Source organism: Myotis yumanensis, unplaced genomic scaffold (genome assembly GCF_028538775.1).
Source record: "Myotis yumanensis isolate MYYU_CA2020_CCGP unplaced genomic scaffold, mMyoYum1.0.hap1 SCAF_5, whole genome shotgun sequence".
NCBI classification, from domain to species: Eukaryota; Metazoa; Chordata; class Mammalia; order Chiroptera; family Vespertilionidae; genus Myotis; species Myotis yumanensis.
Window position 1 is genome coordinate 27059127 of NW_027223756.1, and position 25988 is coordinate 27085114.

General features: G+C 45.2%; 1 protein-coding gene, 1 non-coding gene and 1 pseudogene across 5 annotated transcripts in view; 2 read left to right on the forward strand and 1 right to left on the reverse strand.

Moving 5' to 3' along the window:
• FGF1 (fibroblast growth factor 1) overlaps window positions 1–25988 on the forward strand; it is a 91649-nt gene that overhangs the window by 31689 nt on the left and 33972 nt on the right. The window contains exon 1 of one of the 4 annotated variants that reach the window (XM_070414713.1): window positions 14385–14447. The exons of 2 other annotated variants lie outside the window; for them this stretch is intronic. The gene's annotated coding sequence lies outside the window, so the exon portion shown is untranslated. Of the gene's footprint in view, window positions 1–14384; window positions 14448–23271; window positions 24294–25988 lie in introns of those variants that run through there. One more of the 4 variants, XM_070414712.1, reaches the window with a different exon arrangement.
• LOC139010105 (large ribosomal subunit protein uL6 pseudogene) lies at window positions 9259–9851 on the reverse strand (annotated as a pseudogene).
• On the forward strand, window positions 25630–25760 carry LOC139011896 (small nucleolar RNA SNORA36 family). Its single transcript, XR_011471709.1, has one exon. It is a non-coding gene; the product is annotated as a small nucleolar RNA SNORA36 family (small nucleolar RNA).

The following is a 25988-nucleotide window of genomic DNA, read 5'->3' on the forward strand; positions in this document are numbered from 1 at the left end:
CCCCGGTTCAGGCTGCAGCATCTCTAGCCATGAGGAAGGTGGGTGCAATGGGCCAGATATTCTGGTGGTTAAAGAGAAGCCAGACAGCGGGAGTTCTAGGCAAAATCTCCCAAATGGTAAATGTCAAATCAATTAAGAACAACCACAACCAGTGGTGGCTCCAGCAAATTAGATAGCCTCCGGCCACATCTGGCTCCTGGATAAAATGTTTACAACCCTGGTTTTGTCAGAGAACATGGCCTAGCTTTTCTAAGGAGAGTTTTGGTGGAAGGAGTAGGACATATAATTTTTAGAATCAGTTAAGGGATAATTCATGCATATTATTCTAGAGCTTCTTTCCCCGCACTCGTCTATGTACATATACATCCAGCTCTCTTTCACGGCTGCCCTATATTTGCTTGGCTGTAGCATTCACTTTCTCATTTCATTATTGATGCCACATGGTTTCCAGGTTGTTGTTCTTGCACACAGTGCTGCAGTGAACTGCATTCATTGATCTCTGGGCACTGGTGAGTCCTTCCACAGGACAAATTCTTAACACTAGACCTGCCAGTCACAGATCTGCACACAGTGTGCTGTTTTCTCAAAGGACTTGTTGAAGTTGCTCTTCCCTCGAGCCTGGGAATGAAAAATGCAGGGAAGATGTATGTGTAAGGAAGCTTGTAAATGGAAAACAAAGCTTTAAAGGATCTCCACCTGACAAATATACAGGGTGGGGCAAAGGTAGGTTTACAGTTGTTCATGTGGAAACCAATGCAATAATAAATAATAATACAAGAATAAACTCTGTGTTTTGCATACTCACAACTGTAAACCTACTATTGCCCCACCCTACACAGCTTTCTTTTTAATCAAGATACCTTAATCAATAAAGAAATTTTTTAAAAAAGATTTTGTGGGTAGGGCTGTATTTATGAATAGGTAACTCTTAGTCATGAATCAAATAACTAGAGAGAGAGAACTTTTACCTCTACTCTCCTTTGGTCATCCATCTTCTAGGCCTAGAGTCAATATTTGAAGAAGGCAGTGACTCCCTAGGGCCCAATGAAACATGTGAAAAGAGTCCTGGTGTGGGAAACTTGTTCACAGATTTCAGGGAGATCAAAGGTTAAAGTCCATTAAATTTATTTTTTTAAACATGATTATACCCCTGGGATTTGGTATTTAATCTGTGAAATCATCGGTTTAATTATATTTTCAAAAGATCATTCTTTGCCACCTGAGCGGGGAAAACCCCTCTCTCATCCTACAGAGAACACGAAAACACGCAGGAGAAACTAAGAGGAGGCCTCAACAGCCCTTCTGCAGGGGCCCTGGCTTTCAGCCCCGCAGGCGGCACACTTAGCTCAAAGCGCCCTCTTCTGGACTCAGGCTCCACTGCACCTGCCCGGGCCTCACCCACCAAGGCATGACAAGTCTGATTTTTAGTGTCCAGAAAGCTATTCCAATTCTAACTTCAACACATCTGCTTTAGCCACTGAAACCCCAAGATGGTCTTTTTCAACATTTGTGCTATCTTTTCAGGTCTCACAGAATTTGTCTCCTTTTTAAAAATGACTCCTTGGTTACTGTTTTCAAAAAATAGCCTCCTTAGATCTGAGTTAAGTCACTGGATTCCAGTTACTTTTAACTGTCGGGAATGCATTCATGATTTGGACAGGTGGGAACGAGGTCTGGAAGCCAGAGGAGAAGGGCAGATAGTTCTGGGTGTCCTCACCCAATGCATTTGAGCAAAACATAGTTAAGATTGAGGTTTTCTATTTCACTCTAGAATGCAGTCAGAACCTTCAGTCAGCCTCATATTTCCTCTATCCATTTAACAAATATTTGCTGAGCACCTATTATGTGCCAGGGAATGTGCTAGGAGCAGGATCACAGTAAGGGACAAGATGACGACAGTGTCGCTTTAATCCATCGTGTGTAATAACTAGACAGTGTACTTATTGCAAAATGCTTGGAAATCTAAGAGCGTCATAATGGGTTATTGGAGCCTCAATAAGGTGCTTTCAAATTACCTGTTAATCTTTCACGTCCTGCTCCTATTAAATTTAACTAGCTTACTCCTCTCAATTCAGAAACGGCTTCTTTCTAACTTCTTAAAAGGGGCTATTCAATCCTCCAAGCAACACGCTCATAATCTGTTAGGATAGGACGGAGGAGGCAGAATGAAAGAAAACAGCTGCCTGTTTTGCTTGGAGCCAGGGTGGGCAGCGCTGAGGCCGGGCCCTGTTTGGATGTGGCAGCCTGCGGTTACCTGGCACAGGCTTCACAAACCCTGCTGGGGGAGCCCAGCCTGCAGCCCACAGCTGCCTCCTCACCCTGCCCATCCTCCAGGCAAGCGCGGCCCCTTCTCTCTCGCATTGGGGTGTGGGAGCCATTTCCCAGACAGAGGGGCATCAGGTCCTGGAAAAGGCCGGCCCCAAAGAGGGGTGCTTCCTGCAACCCGACCACCGCCTTTGTGGAGTTGAAGACAGCAATGACAGCTGGGGAACCCGGCAAGGGCATCCCAGACAGATAAGGGGATGACGCAAGGTCAAGGGCTGTGAAAAGTCAAGTCCCAACACAGCTCCCAATGAGATCCACTGGTTATTTATATTCTCTCTGACTTTTACTAAACTTTAGATGAACTTGGAGAGGCAGACGTCCTTTCTTCCCCGCTTCTCTTGTAATATGATGCTTCTTTGGAAAGTCGTGGATCCTTCTAGCCTGCTATCCAAAATACCCGTGAACTCGGCTTTTAAAAAAGCTAACCTTCTCTCCAAAACCACTCCTGGTTTCCAAAGCCATGGTTCTGAACGACTGTATTTTATGGGCTCGCTCCATCGAAAGTTCTGAATTTTCAGGTGCTCTTTCCCCAGTTACACTGTTCAATTAAATCCAGTTCATTCAACTCAACTCAGCAAATATTTACTGACCTGAGCACTGTTAGAAAAAGACCCAGACATGCGCTCAGGAAATTCACAGACCAAGGGATGAGACGGATGAATAAATGAATCCTTTCAGTCCAGTGAGGTGAGCGCATGACAGAATCATGTACAAGGCGGCACTTGACGGCCTCCGCTCTCGTGGAGGTATGGTCTGGGAAAAGAACCAGATGATAACTGCCACCGGAGTTTTAATGGGGCATCTGGCCTGGGGGTCCAGCAGGACATCCTTGAAGAAGTTGCAGTCGTGATTGAAAGATGGGTCAGGGCAAATGAGCGGCAGGGTGGAGGGAACAGTGGTCCAGGCGGGAGGGGGAGGGGCGGGGGGGAGGGCATGCGCAGAGGAACTGTGGCAGGAGGTCACAGGCTGTAATCAAGGGACCAAAGCAAAGCTGGGGCCAGAGCCTGGGACTGGAGGGGAGAGCTGGGTGGCTGGGCCAGAGAGGTCAGCAGGGCCAATCCCATGTAAGCCCTCGTCAGCCATGGCCTTCATTTCTGTGCACGCATTTCCTATCGGTGCGAAGGGGATCAGAGCATTGTCTACTACCCTGTGGGAGTGAGTGAATCCCTGTAGCACTAAGGAGTGTGCTGTCAGTATCAGCTGTAATTATCATCCTCATCATCTCACCAGGATGAGTCTGTGAATGAGGGCCACACTGGCCCAGGTCACATATGAGGTCTCAGAGGCCACAGAAATTAGCATAAACTCCTATAAGAGTAACCATGGGCTTTCTGGAGACATTCTGAATGAGTGACCGGCTGGGCTGCTGACCACAAGGCTCAAAAACAACCACCAAGAGTTTATCCCCAAATAACCAGAAAAAAACGAGACAGAGGAAGGAGGACAGCGCCTCCTGAAGAAGGCTGGCTATAAATGGAAAATTACCCTGGGAGAAAACACATCTTATTTGATGTGAACCCATTTTTGACTCTGTCTGGAAATCCAGGGCAGAAGGAAGTGGAGGGGACAGGGGTGAGCAGGGGTACCCAGGCCGAGGCTGCCTGCCCGGGGACAATGAGGAAGGGCTGCAGCAGCTGCCACGGCACCCACACCTCATGCCAGACGCTAAACAGACCCTGGGCTCCTGGGCTGTGTCTGGGCTGTGACATGTGCCCAGGCTCAATGTTGGCCCACAGCTGAGATGGGGAGCGGGAGCCGGGCTGGGAAAAGGCAACATGGGAGAAGCCGCAGGGGAGTATGGGGAGCAGGGCTGGCATTCCTGGGCCACTTCTGTTCCCTAAAATGACTTGTTGCAGCACTGAGTGAGATAACCAATCCAGTAAGCACCCAATGAATGTCAGCTTATCAATTAGTCAGTCCTCTCTTCCGAGCAACTTGGAGGCTCCATTACCCTCGGCTTTTAGCGCCAGTTCTTCAGCCCATTTGCTGGGTGGCACTGGGTAACTTCTGAACATGTCAGTGCCTAATACTTCTCATTCGAAAAGAATTGTGACCTTACCATTTCAATGGCTCTACTCCAAAAATGTTAACCATAATAAAGGGCAACATTTGATGACATGTTTCACTATGTGCCAGACACTGTTAAGAGCCTTCCTGGGAGGTTAGAGCCCCGGTACTCAGACCTGGAGTCAGAAGGCCTGGGTTCGAATCCCAGGCCGGTCCCTTCCAGGATCCGTGGCCTCGAGCAATTCCTTAACCTCCCTGGGATTCGGTTTTTTTCACCTGTGAAATGGGTTTGGTCATAGTACCCAAGTCACAGGGTCCCGGAAAGACTGGATGAGGTATGGCTCAGGAAGAGGCACTAGTACAGTGTCCGGTACCGAGAGCGCTTACTGACCCTGCACGATGAGCATTATCACGAATCCTCCCCATCTGTACTACCCAGTACCCTGTATTACAGCCCAGGAGACTGAGGCTAAAAAATGGTTACATGTCCACACAGTGGAATATCATTCAATGATAAAAAATAATAATAAATGAGCTCTCAAGCCATGAAAAGACATGGAAGAAACTTAGGCCCATATCACTCAGTGAAAGAAGGCAATCTGAGAAGGCAACATAGTGTATGACTTCACCTGTGTGACATTCTGGAAACGGCAAATCTATGAAGACAGTAAAAAGATTAGTGGGTTCCGGGAAAGTGGGGGGTGGGGGCGGAGAGAAGGGGAGAAGAGGTGGAGCAAGGAGGATTTTAGGGCAGTGAAACTTCTCTGAATGATACTAATGGTACACACATGCCCAAACCCTTAGAATGTACAACACCAAGCGTGAACCCTGACGTAAAGTATGGGTGATCCTGAGGGGTCAGTGTAGGTTTATCAACTGTAACAGAGGCATCCCTCTGGTGGGGATGTTGATCATGGAGAGGCTGTGCACGTGTGGGACGGGGGGCATTATGGGAAATCTACACGTTCCTCTTAATTTTGCTGTGAGCCAAAACAGCTCTAAAAAAAAAAAGTCTATTAATTTTTTAAAAATAAGGTTAAGTGGCACAGCTCTGGGAGGCGGAGCTGGGACTCAGAGCTCGCCGTGTGTGAGCTCAGCCAGGCTCCTGTCCACTCCCCTCGGCTGCAGGGACACATCAGGCTCCTGCTGGCGGAAGCAAGTCACAGGAAGGAAGCAGGTGGAGACTCAGGAAGGAAGGGCGCTAGACACCTCTGGTTATCATGGTGTGGTCATTGGTCTACAGGCCATCCCCAGCCCGCGCAGCAGCTTCCCCTCACCTCTGGTCCCCTCGCCCTCTGAGCCCAGGCCCTGCCTGAATGAGGGTGTCTGTGGGAAGGAAGTGTGGACAGTGATGCACCACGGCCCCTCCACTGACACACATTCAGCTCCCAGGGGGAATAGCTTGCGCTGTGTGCCGCTAGGAATGAGCGTGTGTGTTCAGCTATATATTTACACTTTAAAATGTTGATCGTTCTGACTTAGCCCCCCTCACCCCCACCAGCATAAGAAATTCCCATGTTCCACTTTAGTACATTTCAGAACCTGCGTCTTGTAGCTGATGGTAAGGGTTGATCCTATTTTTCCCATGAGAAGAATAGAGTGATTGAGGGCTACCTATTTAGGATCTCTATCAGTAATGTGATATTAAAGCAAAATCTAGTGACTATAAACCTCGGCCATAGTTTCAAATAATGAGGCTAGGAGCCAAACTATAAAATGTATATGCAAGTTATGTGCCTTAAGTAATTTGATCCTCACAGAATTTTTTTTGAGGTGGGTGGTATTATATCATCCTTTTGTAGATGAGGAAACTGAAGCCCAGAGAGGTTATGTGACTTCCCAAGGGCACACAGCCACTAAGTAGTGGACTCCATAGACTGTTCACCTTTGCTGACCTTTTGAACCTTTTGCACATGTTATCTTGATAAATCCTCATGGATTCCTCTCCCTCCTACTTTAAATGTCATGCCTAGCACAGTGACTGGCAAAGGGAACTGTCAATCAATGCTACTCTCCATCCCTCCCCTTGCACACTCCTCCTCCCACCACCTATCTGCTTCCCAAACTGGAGGATGCCTAAGAGTCACCTGGGAAGGTTTATTACCATCTAGATTCAGTAGGTTTGAGCCAGGGCCCAGGAATTTGCATTTTATAACCAATGTCCCACATAATTCTGATGTTGCTGTTCCCTGGATCATACTTTGAGAAACATTAATCTGTGGGCTTTAAAAGAAAATCATATTTTCGTATTTAAATCACCTGTTAAAAAGTGAAATAAGTCAGTCAGAGAAAGACAAGTATCACATGATCACACTCATATGTGGAATCTAAGTAACAAAATAAACTGATGAACAGAGTGGATCCAGAGACATGGAAGCATGGAATAGAGTGCAGAATCTCAGACGGAAGGCAGGGGAGGGTGGGTGGGTGAGAGGTAATCAACCGAAGACCTTGAATGCCTATATGCTTAACTCATGGACACAGACAATAGGGTACTGATGGCCTGGGGCGAGGAGGAGGGGGGGATGAGGGCAGCTGGAGGGGGGCGAAGGGGGAAAAGAAGGGGTATATGTAATACTCTCAACAATAAAGAATTATTTAAAATAAAATAAAATAAATGAATATGGTAAAAAGAAAAAAACAGATAGTTCAAAAGAGTGGACAGTAAAAAGTAAGCCTCTCCATGTGCAAGGGTGTTCAAGGCAGCATTTTGGATAATAGTGAAAAGCTAAAGGCAGCCTAAGTATCCATCCCTAGAGAATGCAGGCAAATACAATGTAGGCAATTGGAATGGTCAGAACTTACATAATTTACTTATACAACAAATATTACAGATAATACATCAAAATGGATAGTCTCAGATATAATGTTGAGTGAATAAAAGCAAATTGTGGAACTATACATACAGAGCACACTGCTTGTGTGTCTTGGCCACACACACACACACACACACACACACACACACACACACACCATAATAGTAGTTGCCTTGGAGGAGGAGATAGAAATATTATGAAAAAGAGAAACAAAGGGAACTTCAACTTTCCCTCTAATGTTCTATTTCTTTTCTATAAAAAATCTGAACTAAATTTGAGAAAACGTTAACATTTGTTACATCTGGGTAGAGTGCACAAAGGTGTTTCTTGCTAGTTCTTTTTTTGTTTTTCTTAAATAAAAGGAAAGCCGACCCTGCCGTCCCTGGTCATCATTTCCTTCCCTGAAGGCAGCCCGATGTTATTTGTGCCTGCCTAGGTCAGTCTGTACCTTAACAAGCATGGAAATCTAATCTGATTCTCCCCACCCTCTCCAGGACCTGGTCTTACAATTAAATTATCTTTTGATCTTCAATTGATCCAGTCCCTTTCCTGTAGGTTTCTTCTTATTGACAAACATCCTCAGGTCTCTCATTTGAGAAAATTCTCCATTCTCCAGTTCTCTCCATTCTTACTTCCTCAAGACATGATTTTCTCTTAGTGTGACTGACCACAGTCCTTCCCAGGAGGGTGGTGTGGACTCGCTGCCTCCGATTCCTCATCACTGACTAAAGCACTTCCTCCCCTCTCCTGGCTTCCCCATCCACCCATCTGTGGGAGCAGAACTCAATGATCATTTCTTGATCTTTATGTTTCTTGACTCTTCTGCAGATTCTGATACTTTTGGTCGCCCCTTTCTTGACCCTGTCTCCTGCTCTGACTTCCATAAGCATTCTTTATCAGTCTCTTTCTTTTCTTCTTCGACTCAGCTCCCCTTCTCTCACAGCCATATTGGGAGTCCCCACGCCCACCAGTTCTGTCCTCTTCTCTCCACTGATGACCTCACCAAGCCCCTGCTCCAACCACAATGAGCATTTTGGTGAAGATACTCATATCCTCTTGAGTTCTCTTCCTAAGTGGCTTCGGAACCACATTTCCAACTGTCTGAGGAGCACAGCGAGCTCAGCCTGCCAAATCCAATGCACTTACTCTTCGGGAATTCTGTATTTCAGTGTGTCTCAAATTTAATAATATGCATACGGATCACCTGGGGCATCTTGCTAGCTGAAGCTTCTGGTTCTGTAAGCCTGGGGTGGGGCCTGAGATTCTGCATTTATAACAAGTACCTGGGTGATATCTATGCTGCTGGTCCAAGGACCCCACTTTGGGTAGCAACATGCTAGAGAGATTTCCATTCTCCAGGTCAGGGGTTCTTAACTCTGCAAATCAGAACCAACTGGGGATTGTGCCAGTTATAGCATGTTTAATAAATGTACATATGGCTATGGAAAAAAGTGTGGCAGTTCCTGAAAATACTAAGAATAGAGTTACCATATGACCCAGCAACTCCTCTTCTTTTCTACTTGAAAAACTCAAAAACATTTACTTGCAAAGATATATGCACCCCTATGTTCATTGCAGCATTATTCACAGTGGCCAAGACATGGGGACAGCCAACGTGTCCTTCGATAGATGATTGGATAAAGAAGATGTAGTACATATATACTATAGAATACTATCCAGCCATAAAAAAGATGAAATACTGCCTTTTGAGACAACATGGATGGACCTTGAGAATATTATGCTAAGCAAAATAAGTCGGTCAGAAAAAGCTAAGAACCATATGATTTCACTCATTTGTGGGATATAAAACTGAAACTTATAGACACAGACAACAGTATGGTGGTTACCAGGGGGAAGGGGGTAGGAGTAATAAAGGGTAAAGGGGGCCAAATATATGGTGATGGAAGATTATTTGACTTTGGGTGGTGGGCATACAAGGCACTATATAGATCATGTATCATAGAAACGTACACTTGAAACCTATATGATCCTATTAACCAATGTCACCCCAATAAATTTAAATTAAAAAAAATAATAAAATAAAATATCACAAATAAGTATGAGGAATCATCTGGCATCTCGCTCATTCTATAGATGGACAACTTAGACCTTATTCATCAGGCTGCTGAACTGTTCCTTTTTCAGAAATAGAAATGACATCCAAAATTTTTCTGATATCCTTGTTGTTAACTGTTGTGGCTTGTTGAATCAAAGCAGCTGCATTTATTCAATATTGTTTCCTTCAAGAATTAACTTATCTTTTTGGGCTTGAGTTACTGAACAAGCAATGCCTGACCTCATCCAAACCCTGTGGACATATTTTTTGCTCAAGAAATTTTTTATTTCAACAAGAGAAACATTCTCTGGGATTATGACAATGATGGGGAAGTAAGCGTACACAGACCTCAGCTTGTAATGGAAGCCCCGTGTGACACCCTTGATCCTGTCCTGTACATGACTGCAGATAGTGTGAACGGTAGCCAGTTCCTTCCTATTTCCCCACCATTTGTCAACCCGGAGCCTCTTCTTTTTCTTTCCATGGAGACTGGGTTCTACATTGATGTGACTGAAGTTCCGTCACAGGGTGCCTCTGAGGCCCTTTGCAATAACTGTGTGTTCCATCCCATTTTCTGGGACGTCGACAGTTGGATTGCTGAGAGTGGTCTCCGTTCTCACAATAGATATGGTAAAGCTTACCGTCATATTTTTAAACTGACTGACTTTCTGGATGGTGTTATTTGGCATAAATAACAGAATATTGGGGGGGGGGAACAAGCAAAAATGTGTATATGGTAAAAAAAAATTTTTTTTCAAATAAATTACCTCTTTTTTCTGCCTTGCCCCAACCCAGACAAATGAATCAGAATTTCTGGGTATGTGGCCCAGGCATCTGCATTCCATAAATAACTATTGAGTTTCTGTTGGGCTAGGATTGTGCTCAAGACTGAAGAGATGGTAGTAAATAAGATAAAGCCTTATGGAACTTACATGTTAATGGAAATGGTGATGATAAAATAGAAAAATAAACAAATACTGGAGAACATTTCCAGCAAGTGCTACGAAGGAAAATTTTGAGTTCTGAGATAAAGAAAATCTGAGAAGGGGCAGCTTAATCAGAATTTCAGGAAAGATCCTTCTGCAGAGATGACATTGGAGCTGAAATATGAACCCTGAGGAGATGGACACACAAAGGTCTAAGAAAAGAGAAGCATTTCAGGCTGAGGGAACAGTGTTTAAGGCAGAAGGAACAGCAAATGCAAAAATGCTGTGGCAGGTCCATGCTTGGTGAGTTCAAGGAAGAGAAGGAAAGCCAATGATGTAGGTGGAGCACAATGAACAAGGGAGGAAACGAGTGGGAGGAGGCCATGGAGAGGCTGGAGCCTGATCATGAGCCTGTAGGACACAGTCTTCCTATGGATAGAGCAACAGGAAGTCACGAGAAGGTTTTAAGCAGCAAGGGGTTGTGATCTGACCTAAGCAATCTGCTCTAGGAGGGCAAAAAATTGAAACAAGGAGGCAGATAAGAAATAATTGTGGTTTGGAACATGGTGGCAGTCATGGAGATGATAGAAGAGGTCAGACAGGATAGTTTTTGGAGATAGAACTAATAGGACTTGCTGATGAATTGAATGGAGTGAGGAGAGAAAAAGAATGACTTCTCTGTTTGGGGGCTGAGGCACTAGGGGCATTTATTAAGTTTTGAAATATTTGAGAAAGAAAAGCTGGGAAATTGAGTAGAAGGAATCAACAGTTCTGTCTGGGCCATCATAAGTTTAAGATAATTATTGGGCATCCATGTGGAGATGTTGAGCAGGAAGTGTGTTGTAAGACCTGGCTATAAATTATCTTTCCAGCCTTACCTCCCTCTCCTATGAACTCATCATATATAAGCCATCCTTAATTCAAAGTGTCCTGCTTCCTCTTCTCACCTTGCATTTCCCCAACTCTGTTCTCTGCCCATGTAGTGTCCCCTGTCCAGTGTACCTGCCAATCTTGGCCTTTTGAGACCCTAATCATGTATACGAACCATCTCAAATAACCGCTCCTCCCCTATATCTCCATCCTCAGTGCTTTGTGCCTCCTGGGAACTCCCATTAAAATGTGATGTCTTATTTGCAACATTCATCACACCTCCCCACCCAGTGTATATTTGCCTCCCCTGCTGGGCTGTAAGTTCCTGGAGGGCAGGACTGGCATCCTGTCCCTTAGGCCATCTTCCATGATATCCACAAATGTGCCCAGCACATGAAAGGCTATTCATTAAATGTCTTGAATAAATGAGTGACTAGGACATGTCCTGAGATGATAGTCTGAGGTTAACCTAGAAATTGGTGATCAAAGGTGGGAAGTTTTCTTAACCCTGGAGGACCTGCTGATTGCCGAGTCTCTGGGTCATTGGCATGAAACCACCTAGTGCAATGCTAAGAGCCTTGACACATGTACGTCATTGTGTATCTCCATATAGTATTGTCCATAATCTGATTGGGGCCAAGAGTATATTATTTTTAAAAATATCTGAATTTTATTTATGAACTCACTAAAGAACCCATTATTAGAAAAGCTGGTCGTATATTCTTTCCTAAGAAAAATGCTTACAGTGTAATCAGCACCACTGCTGCTCCATGCCCAGTTTTGATCAGCTGCACTTTGGTCCACTTTGCTTTCTTTTAGCGCATGTACCTTATGCTGGGGCACCGGAAACTGGTGTTGAATCCTGATCATTTTACGTCCTTATGCCCCATCTGTCCATTAAAATCAGACTGATTTATTCTAGTGCATTTTGCTTCACCATGTGTCAGGTCATGGATTCTGAAGTGGGGAAGAGACAATGACAGGTCAGATATTGGGTAGTGGGGTCTTTGTACGCAAGCTGACGGGCACCTAGAATGTGAGAGAAAGACGAGATAGAAATGGAGAGTAGTGACTTTGGAAGGAGGCCAGGGTGTGACCTCGGCTCAGAAGGGTGTGAGAGGGAAAGAATGAAGAAGGAAGGGTATGAAGGCTGAGTGAGATTAACAGAGTAATACAGACGGTCCCTGACTTACAATGGTTTGACTTATGACTTTTCAACTTCATGATGGTGTGAAAGTGATATGCATTCAGTAGAAACTGTACTTCAAATTTTATATTTTGATCTTTTCTGGGCCCAGGGATATTCAGTACAGTACGTTCTCATGATGTGGGGTAGCAGCAGTGAGTACAGCTCTGTCAGCCATGTGATCACAAGGGTCAACACTGATACTCTATAGCGTATTCACTGTGTGTAATGATTCTACCCAACTGTAGGCCAATGTAAGTGTTCTGAGAACATTTAAGGTAGGGTAGGCTGAACTATGAATGTTCAGTAGATTAGGTGTATTTTTGGTTTACGATATTTTCATCTAACAATGGGTTTATTGAGATGTAACCCCATCAGAAGTTGAGGAGCATTTGTATAAACATAAAGGATAGAGAAGATATGGAGGCTGTTGCAGGAGGATGGTAAAAATAACATTATCAATACCAGCACTTGGGCCCTACCTGATTTGGTTCAATGAGTAGAACGTTGGCCTGCAGACCAAAGGGTCCAGGGTTCAATTCCAGACAAAGGCACATACCTTGGTTGCAGGCTCCTCCCTGGCCCAGGCCCTGGTCAGAGCGAGTGCAGGAGGCAACCAATCAATGTGTTTCTCTCACATAGATATTTCTGTCTGTCTTTCCCTCTCTCTAAAACATCAATGGAAAAATATCCTCGGGTGAGGATTAACAACAACAACAAAATACCAGCACTTAGCACCTACTAAGTGTTGGTTACTTGCCAGGAATTGTGATAAGGGCTTTATACAGATTGTCTGATTCACTTTTCCCATGGCCTTATAGTAGGTACTACTATTTAATCCATTTTGCATATAAGAAACTTAGGATCAGAGAGGTTAAGTAACTTGCTCAGGGTGACAGAGCTTGTAAGTAGAAGAGCTGAGATTCAGACCCAGATCTGTTGGGTGCCAAAGTCTATGTTTATAACCATCATTTTATGCCACCTCTGATGTTGATTCAGGGACATTTCCTACCTCCATGCCTGCTGGAGGGTGAGAAACTCAATGTCTCTCAACACCCGCAGAGAGTGAGGTGCTGGGTGATGAACTAAGTCGGAGGTGTAGTTCAAAAGCCCCACCATGACTGAGCTGTCTGCCAGTCCTTCGAGCACTCAGGGCAGAGATGCTCATCACCGCTAGAGAATACTCACTCCATTGTGTCAGGCCCCACCTACATGTTTTTTTATTGTCTGCTCTTCGCCATGAGTAATGCCACTTTCCATTTTAAGCCCGGAGCTTCATGAGATGACCACGTTCTAAGCCAGGATTTAAAGCTAAGTGCTGCCTGGGGGATTACTCACCCACTTCAAGACGGGGCCAACATCACACTCTCCCACTCAAGACGCCGCTGGAATATCTTATTCCTTGCCAAAAGGCTAAAGGAAATCTAGTTTCCCTGGAATCAGACTAGGAATGGTGCCAGGTTATCCAGAAGCTGGCGAGTTAATTGGTTCTCCAAGTGGAACTACTGTGGTTGTTCTGGTTCCCGCCTGTATAGTAAGGTTTATTGGCAGAGGGCCTACTATGTGCCAGGCACTCTGCTCCATGATGGATATACTACAGTGAGCTAAATGGCTGTGGGGGCAAATAGTCTAGGCGAGGATAAGCAGACAAGTATAACAAAATGCTATAACCAGTGTAATAAATGATATGACATGGGAAGCTCAGCAAGTTTGGGGGATCAACAGCTGAAAGATTTATGCCAGAGGAGGTATGAAGGACAAGTAGGAACTGGCTAGGCTAAGTTTCTTAATTCTAAACAGCCAAAATTGACTTTGACTGATGTAAGCAGAAAGAGAATTTAGAGAACCTGCATTGCCCACAGAATCACTGGGAAGGCGTAGTGGCCTAGCATCACACTGCAGGAATGATCCAGCCAGAACTAGACGTGTGTGTGTGTGTGTGTGTGTGTGTGTGTGTGTGTTTTGCAGGGGTGGGTATCCCTCAAGTAGGGGAGGGGGGCTTCAGAGGCTGGGCAGTCAAAGGATGACAAATGCCCAGGACAGCAGGTAGAAGTAGGGAATGTGGGGAGGCTGTCTCAGAATGACCTAAGATCTTCTGAGTCAGAGAAACCAAAAGGAACAGCTAAAAGAGAGCGCTGACTGACTGAGGCAAGCAGCTGAGGCAGGCAGCCAGGCTCGCAGGGGTTTCCTTGGTGAGTGAGGTTTGCTGCTCAACCAAAGACTTCGAGGCCTCTGTGAGGAAACCAGCTGTGTGACAGCAGGTAAGTAGGAACAATGTTTTAAGTCTTTCCTTTCATGTTAGTGTTCCTGAGGCCATTGTTATCAGTATATGCCTTTATATTACAGGGCCCACCTAAATCAGAAGAGATGTTCTCCACATAATGGTGGAAAAGATGTTTGGGATAATGATAATAGCCAACCTTTATGGCTGTGCTTAGATGCATTATTTCAGTTAATCCTCATAATAATCCTGTTAGTTTACAGACAAGCAGACAGAGGCACAAAGATTAGAAATGACTTGGCCAAGATCTTAGCAAATTGTAGAGCTGGGCTGCAAATGGAGACCTACTGTATGGTAACTAAGAGTCTGATGACAGAAGACAAGAAGTGAGGATCAGATTTTAAAAATGGTCATTAGAGAGGGAGAAAACTATTGTTTCTATACTAAGTACATGATGAGGGATTGGAAGCCTAACCCCAGCTATTACCTCTCTCATGGGCACCATTTTGAATCTTAAGGTCAGCTATTGCTCCCTACTGAGAAATTTCCAATTCTATCCAAGGAGAAAAAGCCCTATTTTCCTAGAGGGAGTCTTAAGTGAGAAACTTTTAGCATTAACTCAGGCTATTGACCCCTGGACTGCAGCAAGAGGTATATATAGTATTTAAAATTTATCTTTGTTGTTGAAAGTATTACAGATTCCCCCCCCCCCCCCACCGCCCCAGGCCTTCATAGCACTATTGTCTGTGTCTATGGGTTATACATATATGCATATAGGTTCTTCGGTTAATCTCTTCCTGCTGCCTCACCCCCTTTTCCCACTGAGATTCATCAGTCCATTGCATGCTTCCATGTCTCTGGATCTGTTTTTTTTGTCAGTTAATTTTGTTCATTGGATTCCACATATGAATGGGATCTTGTGATACTTGTCTTTCTCTGACTGGCTTATTTCACTTAGCATAATACTCTCCAGGTCCCTCCATGTCTTTTTTACTGCTGCATAGTATTCCATTGTGTAAATGTACCACAACTTTTTTATCCACTCATGTACTGATGGACACTTGGGCTGTTTCCAGATCTTAGCTATTGTCATTTTGAATGGATTTTTAAGATAAAAATGCCTCTGACTATACAAATAATATATGCCACTGGTTAAATAAACTAGGGAAATACAGAAAAATATAAAGAAGAAAATAAAAATCCTTGTAACTTTACCAGCCAATGATGGCTGTTGTCACATTTTCGGGTGCGCGTGTGTGTAATCTGTAGTCTTTTTCCAATGCAGATGTATAGGTATTATCTTTTAAATTCACAGTTTTGAAGATCTTAAATAACTGTTGTTTTAATTTCATCACTTTCCTCAAGGGAGAATTTTACCACAGGATGCAATTTTGCAAATCTACTAAATGAATATCAGTAGAGTAGAGCATGATAGTGGATGCAAGTTACTTTGTTCAAATGAGTGGGCAGATGACATGATGCTCCCTGGGGCACACTGGAGATAGGGTATGTGCCTGGTTCTTTGAGGAGGACTTGGTTTTTCATTATTTATTAATATTTCTAGCTGGTAAACATTACCTGAAAAAATGTTTAACATAATGATAACCTAATCAAGCAATCATTTACTTATTAGGGAGAGATTTATTCTACAATCTACCATGTGGATGACATTCAACAAGTTATGCAGACAAAAGTAGAAGAGCAGTTTCTAGGACTGAGCGCCAAGTGGAATCTTGGTTCTGATCCCACTTCCCCTTCTCTGGCCTAGGGGACTGCAACTCTTTCCACATCCCGGTCAAAAGGCAGCTCAAAACCCCATGGTCCAACACACAGTGATTTGGCTTTCTCCAGAAAGAATGCAGTCTGGCCTTTACAGTCCCCTCTGAACATCTCTTCTCGGAGCCCATGTGACTGAAGCCAGCACAAAGCCAGGTCTATTTGGTCACTGCTGTTGTCAACTCTTGTCACAGCCAGTGCCAGCCCTCTCCTGTCGTTTTCCCAGCTCATCAAAACAAAGTCCTACCAGTTCAGGAGCCCCGCGTGCTTTCCCTGTGCTGCCCAGACATCTGTTTTATGTTGGGAGTCGGGGCCGGTCAAGTGCTTGCACAACGCAGCTGGATTTGCTGATGTAAACAAAGTTGCTTGCATGTGAGTTTTCTGACCCTGAAAAGGCCCCAAAGAACTATACTCAGGCCTCCAGCAGGACTTTACCCTCAGTCCAAGGGGACAGAGAAAACGAACTTGAATTTAGTTAATAAGTTATAGCCAAGAGGAAAGCAAAGCACCTGGTTCCTCTCTTTCCTTCTCTTTCTCCACATAACCCTTTTCTCACCGGGCCGTTCCTCGTCCTGAACTGAGGTGATGTCATTGCCAAGTGCATCCATGTGGTGACCCAGGAAGCCAAGGGGTAACAGTAGATGCTCTACCTCATACCCCTAGTTCAGAGCTCCTTTCTACCCTTGCTTTTTTGCTTTGTTTTTTCATTCTTCTTTAGATTTTATCTTTACTTACAAAGTAAACAGTTAAACAATACATAAGTGTCTATTATAAAACTTAATATCTCTCCCTGGCCAGAGTGGCTCAGTTGGTTGGGCATCAACCCATGCACCAAAAGATTGCCGGTTCAATTCCCGGTCAGGGCACATGCCTGGGTCACAGGCTCGATCCTCATTAGGGGGCGTGCAGGAGGGAGCCAATCAATGTTGTTTCTCTCTCTCTCTCTCTCTCCCTCCCTTCCTCCCTCCCTAAAAATTAATTTAAGGATCTTTTAAAAAAAGATACACACACTTGGGTTCAGTATGGCAATTGGCAAATTAGTATGGCTTCCCAGGCTTTGGTTCCTGAAGGGACTTCTAACTGTAGAGCGTGTCTTTCCAGCAAAACCAATAAGCTGCACAGCACAGCACGGATCAGCACTCCCCCTGCCCACCCTGCCTTCTTTCAACAAATATTTATTAAGCACATATTATGTTCCAAGCCTGTGCAGGACACTGGAGAAAAAAAATGGACAAGGACTCTGTCCTAATGGAGCAAAGTCAAGGGGGAGAAACAGCCCAGTAATAGCTCCAGTGAAATACAGAGGGGTTAGGGGAACTTGGCTGGGGCGCTGGGCCGGACCTGGGCCCGATGGACAGGAAATTATGTCTGAGAAAATCTGAGGTGAAGTCTGAAGAAGTAGGAATATCCTGGGGGCTGGTAGGGCAAGTGGCAATGTTGGACAAGGTTAGTCCAGGCCAAGGGAAAAGCAAGTCCAAAAGCCTGGAGGTGAGAGTGAACCTGGCACATTTGCAAACCGGAAGTTCAGTTCTGTTAGAGGCCAGATGGATTCAATGCCAGGGAACTCTTGGGCCTTCTTACTCAATACTAAGACCAGGAGAGCTTGGAGGCAGGGTGGGCCACTGGCCGTGCCTCAGGAAATGGCTGGGATATAAGCTCCACGGCGGGAAGGCTGCGGACTTTGTTCACCATCTGAGAATGGGGACAGGAACATAGACTCTTAATAACCATTTGTTGAGTGAATGAATGAAGTGCCCTGAAGAGGACCTCAGCCATCTCCTCTGGTGTCACCAAGCCCCACCGAATCATAAGGCCAGGAGGCACATGAGAGCCTGCTGTTCCCCTCCCTTTCCTCCGAGTGTCTGACCTGCCCTCAAAACTCCCAGAGATGACACCGTCTTGTAGGTAGCATGACTCGGAACTTCAGTTCTTAAGGTCAGACACATGCAGCCGAGGGACAGACGACTTGTCCAGTCATCTGGTGAGTCAGGACAGGATGGAGAAGAGCAGGGACAAGAGTCCTTACTGCCTAGCCTGGCAGGTCAGGCAGAGAGGAACTCCGGCTCCATAGCACTATTTGTCATCTGTTAAGACAAATGGCATCTAGTTTCCCTGCTTTCACCTCTCCTCCAATCTTTGCACATGCTCTTCCTGATAACTATTCCCTCTTCAGTAGGAATATAAATGTCCTTTCCTCCAGGAAGTCTTCCCATCTCCCAGGCTTTATAGGTCACCTATTATCTGGCTCCCATGGTGCCCTGGACTTCACCACAGTGACATTCAGTTCACTGAGAATCCCTTTATGGTTTGGTGCTTCACTTCCAAACCTGCTATTGAAGATGAAGAAGCCCACACTCCCAAAGCAGCACTATCTCATCTGAAAACTCTATTTCCCGGCATATTTGGTGGTGGGGTTTTTAAATCCCAGTTTAGCTCTTCTCCTGGGACTGTGCACTGGCTGAACGCTGCTGTCTCTCTGAGAGAAGGCCACTGGGCCCGTCTACCCCAGATACCCTGGCGGAGGCTGCGCAAAATGGCTAGACCGTTTGGCCCACACCCACATCTACTGTCTTATCTAAGGTCCTGCTGCCTCTTACTTGGACCATTGCATCTAGTTTCCCTGCTTTCACCTCTCCTCCAATATTTGCCCATGCAGCAGCCAGAGTGACTTTTTAAAAATGCATTTCTGACCAGGTCTCACCCCAGCCTGCATTGTTCAGTGGTTTTCCACTGTCCTGTAGATAAGGACCTATAGGGCTCTGCATAGGTCCCTGCCCACGTCTCCAACCACAGCCCTCTCTTCTCATCCCTGGTGGATCATTTTCAGCTCCCCAAATGAAACATGCTCTTTCTAGGCTTAGGGCCTTTGCACATGCTCTTCCTGATAACTATTCCCTCTTCAGTAGGAATATAAATGTCCTTTCCTCCAGGAAGTCTTCCCATCTCCCAGGCTTTATAGGTCACCTATTATCTGGCTCCCATGGTGCCCTGGACTTCACCACAGTGACATTCAGTTCACTGGGAATCCCTTTATGGTGGGTCTTCCCCACTGGAATGTGAACTTCAAGAGGGCCTCATCCAGTCTGTCCTGTTCCCCACTATATTCCTCATGCCTGGCCTCGGGGACCGCAACTCTTTCCACATCCCGGTCAAAAGGCAGCTCAAAACCCCATGGTCCAACACACAGTGATTTGGCTTTCTCCAGAAAGAATGCAGTCTGGCCTTCTTAGTAGGTGTGCTCATTAAATATGTGTCAAGTGAATGAAGGAGTACTCAGATCTTTGAAAAGCTGGGAACAACTTTACCAATAAAATAAGAGGCAGAGAGAAACACAAACATAACAGAACCTCATTGAAATTCTGAGCCATGTGACCTTCCTCACCCTGGAGGCCTGATTTCATCTTATCATGGGCTTGTATATTGTGATTAGATGCCCATTAATTCTCCCAAACTGGTTTCTAGCTCAGCATAGAGAGATTTGGGCCTTCCCATCAGGTGCCGCCATAACCAGCAAACCAGAGCCTTGGAGCCACCCACCCAAATTAAGTCAAGACGTGTTGGGGTGCCTGCCAGAGGCCTGGGCCTCTCGCTGCAGAGACAGGAAGCCCTCCTGCCCCACCTCACATGGCGGAGCAGGGCAAGGAGCACCTGGAGCCTGCACCCATGTCGCCTCACCTGTTTCCTCTTCTCCCCCCTGAGCAGGGACAAACAATAATTCAGTAAAGAAAATATGAGTAATGGAAAGAAAGAGAAAAAAATAAACACATCAAAATGGGCAGTGTCCCCTGGGCTCCTGCTTTTAAAGAAAACAAGGAGAGTAGATTTGGAGATATTTCCGTGACTCTGCTAAAGGGACGAAAATAATCAAGCTGGCCCCTCCCAGGCTGAATTCCTTTCCTCTATCTTGATGGGGGGACAAAAGGCTACCCCAGACCAGGACTCTCACACTCCGGTGTGCATCAGAATCCCCCAGGAGGTGTGTTGAGGCTGCAGGTGTCAGCCCAACCCAGACCCATGTCTATAATACTGACACTCAGTCCCCTGCCTAGATGCTCAGTGAAAGGGGATTAATGAACATAGTTTTGCATGTCCACATAGTGTAACCCTATGCAGCCATTACAAATGGAGGTATAGATTTATGTTTATTAATAAGGAAAAATCCTAATGTATTGAGTAAAGTCAGGTTATAAATGATCAGAATATATATATATATATATATATATATATATATATATATATATATATTAAAATGAGCAATTTGCTCAGGTAGTGACCTAGGCTGTGGGGGGACAATCTCAGAACAGGATTCAGAGCATGTGCAGATAATGCCGCTGGGAGGATGACTGCAGAAGGAAGCACCTAAGAGCAGGTAAAATTTCTTTGCAAGGTTTTCCCTGAGGAAGAGGCCCTTCCACAGGAGGAAGGTCAAGTCTGGTCTATTTTCGTAACGGCGTTTCAAGTGCTCAGCGGACTTATTTCCTGTGGTCCCCAGGAATCCAGCAGCAGGCTTTCAGGAGGATGTTGGTGATAGGGAGCAGGAACTTCGTGAGTGAGAATCAATAATTATCTCTATATTTGCTTCACTTTTTTTCTATAAAAATAATCTAGTGGAAAAACACTTGCTTTAGAAGAGCAAAGTTCATTGCGACAGAAAGCAGAATGGGACATGGAAGTAAGTCTCTTAGTGTGTGGCAGCATCCTTAGGTCATGACTTTACAGGCTGAAGACGGATCTGTTCACTCATTCCCTTCCCTCCCTCATTCATTCAACAGATAGGTGAGCAACTCCTCTGTGCCAGGCAGCGCTTAGGGACCGAGGAGAAGATGGTGACTAAACATGGCCCTCCGGGAACTGACAGTCTAGTAAGGGAGATAGACATCAAACAAGTAAACACATGGGTGGATATTTAATGAATTACAAATGATGGGACCTGTTGGAAAGGAAGAGAACAGGAGGCAACAAAACAGAATAATGAAGGCAGAGGGGGGACAGAACTCAGGTCAGGAGGTGAGGGTAGACCCGAGGAGGTGGTGCGTCAGCTGCCCTCTGAAAGGTGAGTAGGAGCCAAGGCAGTGGACCGTGTTGGGGAAAGGCATTGCTGGCAGGCAAGCAATTTGCATGAAGGCAGCATGTGGAGAAGACCACTCTGGGTCAAGGATCCCAGGGAAGACAGCAGTGGCTGGTATGCAGTGGGCAAAGGGAGGGAGTGGCAGGAGGTAAGGCCAGACCGGACGGTGTCTTGTAGGCCATGGTAAGGGTTCATGACAATGGAAAGGCACAGCAGGTTTTGAAAGAGGGAGTGGCCAATCTGATGTAGGCTTCTTAAAAATCCCTCTGGCTTTGTGTATAGAAATGATCGGAGGAGCCCAGAACAAAAGAGGGGGCCGTTTCAGAAGTTCAGACAGGAGCTGATGGTGAACTGCACAGGGTGGATAATACGTACCTAAATTTGCTAACTCTACTAGAGTCGAAGGGCTCAATATTGAGAGATTAGAGAAACTTAAACTAGGTAAAAGGGCTGGGACTAGGGTGAGATGAGGGAGGTACTTGCTTCAGGTGCAAAATTTACTCAGAAATGGTATTTCAATGCAATATTTTTAAAAAGTCAAATTTCATGCGGAAAAAACAACCACCCATGACAAACAAATATCAACTTAAAAAAAAAGACAGGATTGGTAACAGTGCTGGGCCAAGTCAAACAACGAGCCTGAGGTAAAAGGAAAAATATCAGTAGTAGGCATTGTGTCTTCATTCAAAACTCTCCTCACTCTTGTCCTTGGGTAGCTGACCCCCCTGTAAAATGAAGAGGCCACCATATAACCCTCTGCTCTGAAAACAGATATTATGGAAAGAAAGCTGATGACATAAATCACCACAAGCCCCTGGTGATTTAGACATTATCTTTTCTCCTTATTCTGGAGAGTCTGAAACAGAAGGCGCATAAGAGTTGCTCCATAAATATTTCTGATGATAATGTTAATGGCTAGCATTTTCCATGTTCTTAACATGTCAGGTACTTTGCCAAGAACTGTTAAATACAATGATTTCATTTGATCCTCACAGCAATCCATGAGGTAGGTATACTATTACCCCTATTTTACTATGCCTGGCATATACTTGAGTAACATTTAGTAAATATAGGAAGAAAGGATGGATAAAGAGAGGGGGGAAAGTGGCAGGCCTCACTCTATTCCTTCTCCCCACTCTATGGATAACCAGTGATTCCGACCCCCTCCTCTGTAAACACAATTCTCAGACAAACACTACCCACCAAACTGAAAAGGATCTGCAGGAAAGGGAAACTAACCTTATTTCCCTTTTCCATAGGGATTAATTTTTGGTAAATTACTTTTTCAAAACCCAACAGCTTTTTGAGAACAGACTTTTTAAATTCACTTGTTCCCAATTATTTATCGAGCAATTACTATGTGTCGGGCACAGATCTAGGTGGTGACATATAATGTGAGCAAAACAAACCTGATTTGGGTCCTCGTGAGGCTTACAGATCTGTGTGTGTGTGTGTGTGTGTGTGTGTGTGTGTGTGTGTGGTGCTGTGGAGCGAGACAAACAGTAACAAGTAAACAAACACATAAGTGGAATCATAAATGTTACACAAGATACAATTTGGGTCTGAGGTAGAGGATGGGGAAATGATGAGAACTATCCTAGATACGGTGGGTCCGACATAGACTCAGGGAAGCTCATCATAGTCACGCTGCTGAAAATTCAGTGCTAAACATTTTTGAACATCAAATCAATTAAACTCCCTACAGAATGTGAAATTTCACAACTCCTATGGAGGGCAATTTTGAAGTACAACACCTATTTATTTATTTAATGAACAGACCTATAGAAAAGTGATTTACACCACTGAGGGTTCAAGAATACAGCACCACGAAAAACATTAGGGAATGTCCTGCCTTCTGACTGTCCTACCCCACGGGCCCATCTAAATGTCTAGGTTTATCAAATTCCAGAGGAGCCCTCTGAACTAAGGAGGAGCCCAGGAATGTAGAATCTTTAAAAGCTGAGAGCAGTTATGTGCGAAAGCATGGCAGAAGTCACCCTGACATTTCTCCTGACTTTTGTTGCCTAATCTGCTTTCGAAGGCCAATAACGTAAAAATTCGCCATTTTTCAAACAGCCCCACCCCATATAGTGGTGCTTTGATATAGAAGACATGAGAGGGGAGGAGTGGACAGTGGGGAATATAAATGGCTTGGAAAGGTCAGTGAGAAGAAAGAAATAAACCAGGAGGGAAATCAGGAGGAGTTGAAACCATGTTTGGAGCACCCTGCCAAAACGAAGGAAAACTCCCCTGAGAGGCCAAGTTTGAGAGATGAGTGTGCTGTCGTGGTTATCAGCATCTACCAATCCCAGTGATTTTTCTGATAAGTGTCATCTTGTCTGCAATGTGCACCACCCTGGAGATGCTAGATACCCAAGGCAGATTTATTTCTTATTTAGCTTCTTGGATACAAGATTTCAGCTCATCCCTTAACAGACACCATCTCCTTCCCATAAACCCACCTGGTCCCTGCCTACAGCTGGGTTGCGTGTGGAGCCGTGTGTGGACTACCAGTGACGTGGCCACGGGACCACGTGAGCCATCGGGCGTGCTGAAACAGGGCAAACAGTGCGGATGGGAGAATGGCCGCTTTTGGACTTTTCATGTGAGATCAGAGAGAGTTGGCAAGTAAAACCTCTAAAATTAGCCAGAGTCCTTCAAAAGAAAAAACGTGAAAGGAAGCAAGGTTTATACTAGTCTAATGTAGGCGCTCCCGAAACTAGTCACTAGAAGGCTGGCTCTGGGGCAGGTGACTGTTTTCTTCCTGCCCTTTGGCTGTGGCTCTCACTGGGTCCCTTTGCAACCCTGGGCCCTGCCCCGCTGGAGTCCTGCTCTGCGTGCTGCTAAACGCCTCTGCAGGAATGTGGCTCCCGGGCCTCTGGGCCCACTTTCAAGAACAGGAATAGACTCTGACATGTGAAATGAGCTCCGTGGAGTTTACATTCCTCCTTTGTATCCAAGCACCTTAAAACCTGAAACCGCACACCAGGACTGCTAACCATTCTTCCAGAGACGCCTGGATATCATCTGTCTGGCCGAAATGTGAGTTCTGTCCTCTTTCTTTTTTAATGTTTTGGTGAGCCTGGGGCTCCTGGAAATGGGGCTGCCTACAGAGGGCGACACAACAACCTGATGTCTCAGGGCTGAGGGTTTCATTCGCAGCTAAACCACAGATTTGCCCAGCCTCTCGGATGACAGTTCTCTCAGCTGGAGCAAAAGGGAACGGGTGCATCTACCCGTATGCCAGAAGGAACAGCAAATACAAAATGATTATAAAGCGCTTAATGTAGTGTCTACACAACAGGCACCCGCAGATGCTTGTTTACTCACATAAAATGCTTTGTGAAAGCCCAATTGCTATCAAAACGTCAATATTCAACACACTGATACTTCAACAACAATTCCTTCTATTTCCCAGACACTCTCTGTATGCAGGGCCCTTCCTGGGCCTGTCTCGTTCTTTCCTCGTGGCCCATGACCATATCAGTACTCGTAGCAGCTTCCTTTGACAGATGAGGCAGCAGAGGGTCAGAAACATTAAATGACTTGCCTAGTCACACAAGGGGTTAATGAAACAGCAGAAGCCAAAACCCAGGTTTATGACTCTCAGGTTGTGAGAACTTGCCTTTTTCATGGTGTTTCCAACCTAGTAGGACCATTCACATAGTCCCCTCCTCCCCCACACACCACCACGTCCAGTGGTCCCTGGCCTGGCCCCAGCTCTTTAATGATCAATGGCAAGTGACTCTAGTGTGACAAAGGTCAAGATGGACTTGGGTGACGCTGGGTTATTCAGGGGAAGCAAGAGAGTGGCAATCAAGAGGTCACTGTACAGCTGTGAAAGAGGATGGTTGTATGCCAAGGTAGGAACATGCAGACTCCAACGACAACACGTATCTCCTTTAGAACACCGTCAACAGGACTGTGCGAGTTATGGAGGCTGGTGGGGCAAAAAGCATAGAGAAGCTAAGGATTACTCAGTCCAGTGGATTTCTCTTCTCTTTCCCACATTCCTTGGCAATTAAAATCATGGACTCCAGAGTCAGAAGACCCTCCCTTTAGATCTTGGCTCTAACACTCATTTCGCTGTGTGACCTTAGGGCAGTGGTCGGCAATCTGCGGCTCACGAGCCACATGCGGCTCTTTGGCCCCTTGAGTGTGGCTCTTCCTAAGCCTTAGGAGGACCCTAATTAAGTTAATAACAATGTACCTACCTATATAGTTTAAGTTTAAAAAATTTGGCTCTCAAAAGAAATTTCAATCATTGTACTGTTGATATTTGGCTCTGTTGACTAATGAGTTTGCCGACCACTGCCTTAGGGAAATGGTTGAAGCTCTCTGCACTGCTGGTCCTGGGCTGCAGAGTGGGGGCTGAGAAAGCAAAGGCCTCGAGTTCAGTTCAGGGCAGCATCTCTGTTCTGTTCACTATACGTTGGGACATTGAACCAGCTAGGGTAGGTGACTGAATAGAAAATTTCACTCTATTCATTTACCTCCCAACCTAAAAATAAATAAATAAATAAATAAATAAATAAACAAACAAACAGAGGAAGAAATTTTTAAAAAAGCAATGTCGCCAAAACCGGTTTGGCTCAGTGGATAGAGCGTCGGCTTGCGGACTGAAAGGTCCCAGGTTCGAATCCGGTCAAGGGCATGTACCTGGGTTGCGGGCACATCCCCAGTGGGAGATGTGCGGGAGGCAGCTGATCGATGTTTCTCTCTCATCGATGTTTCTAA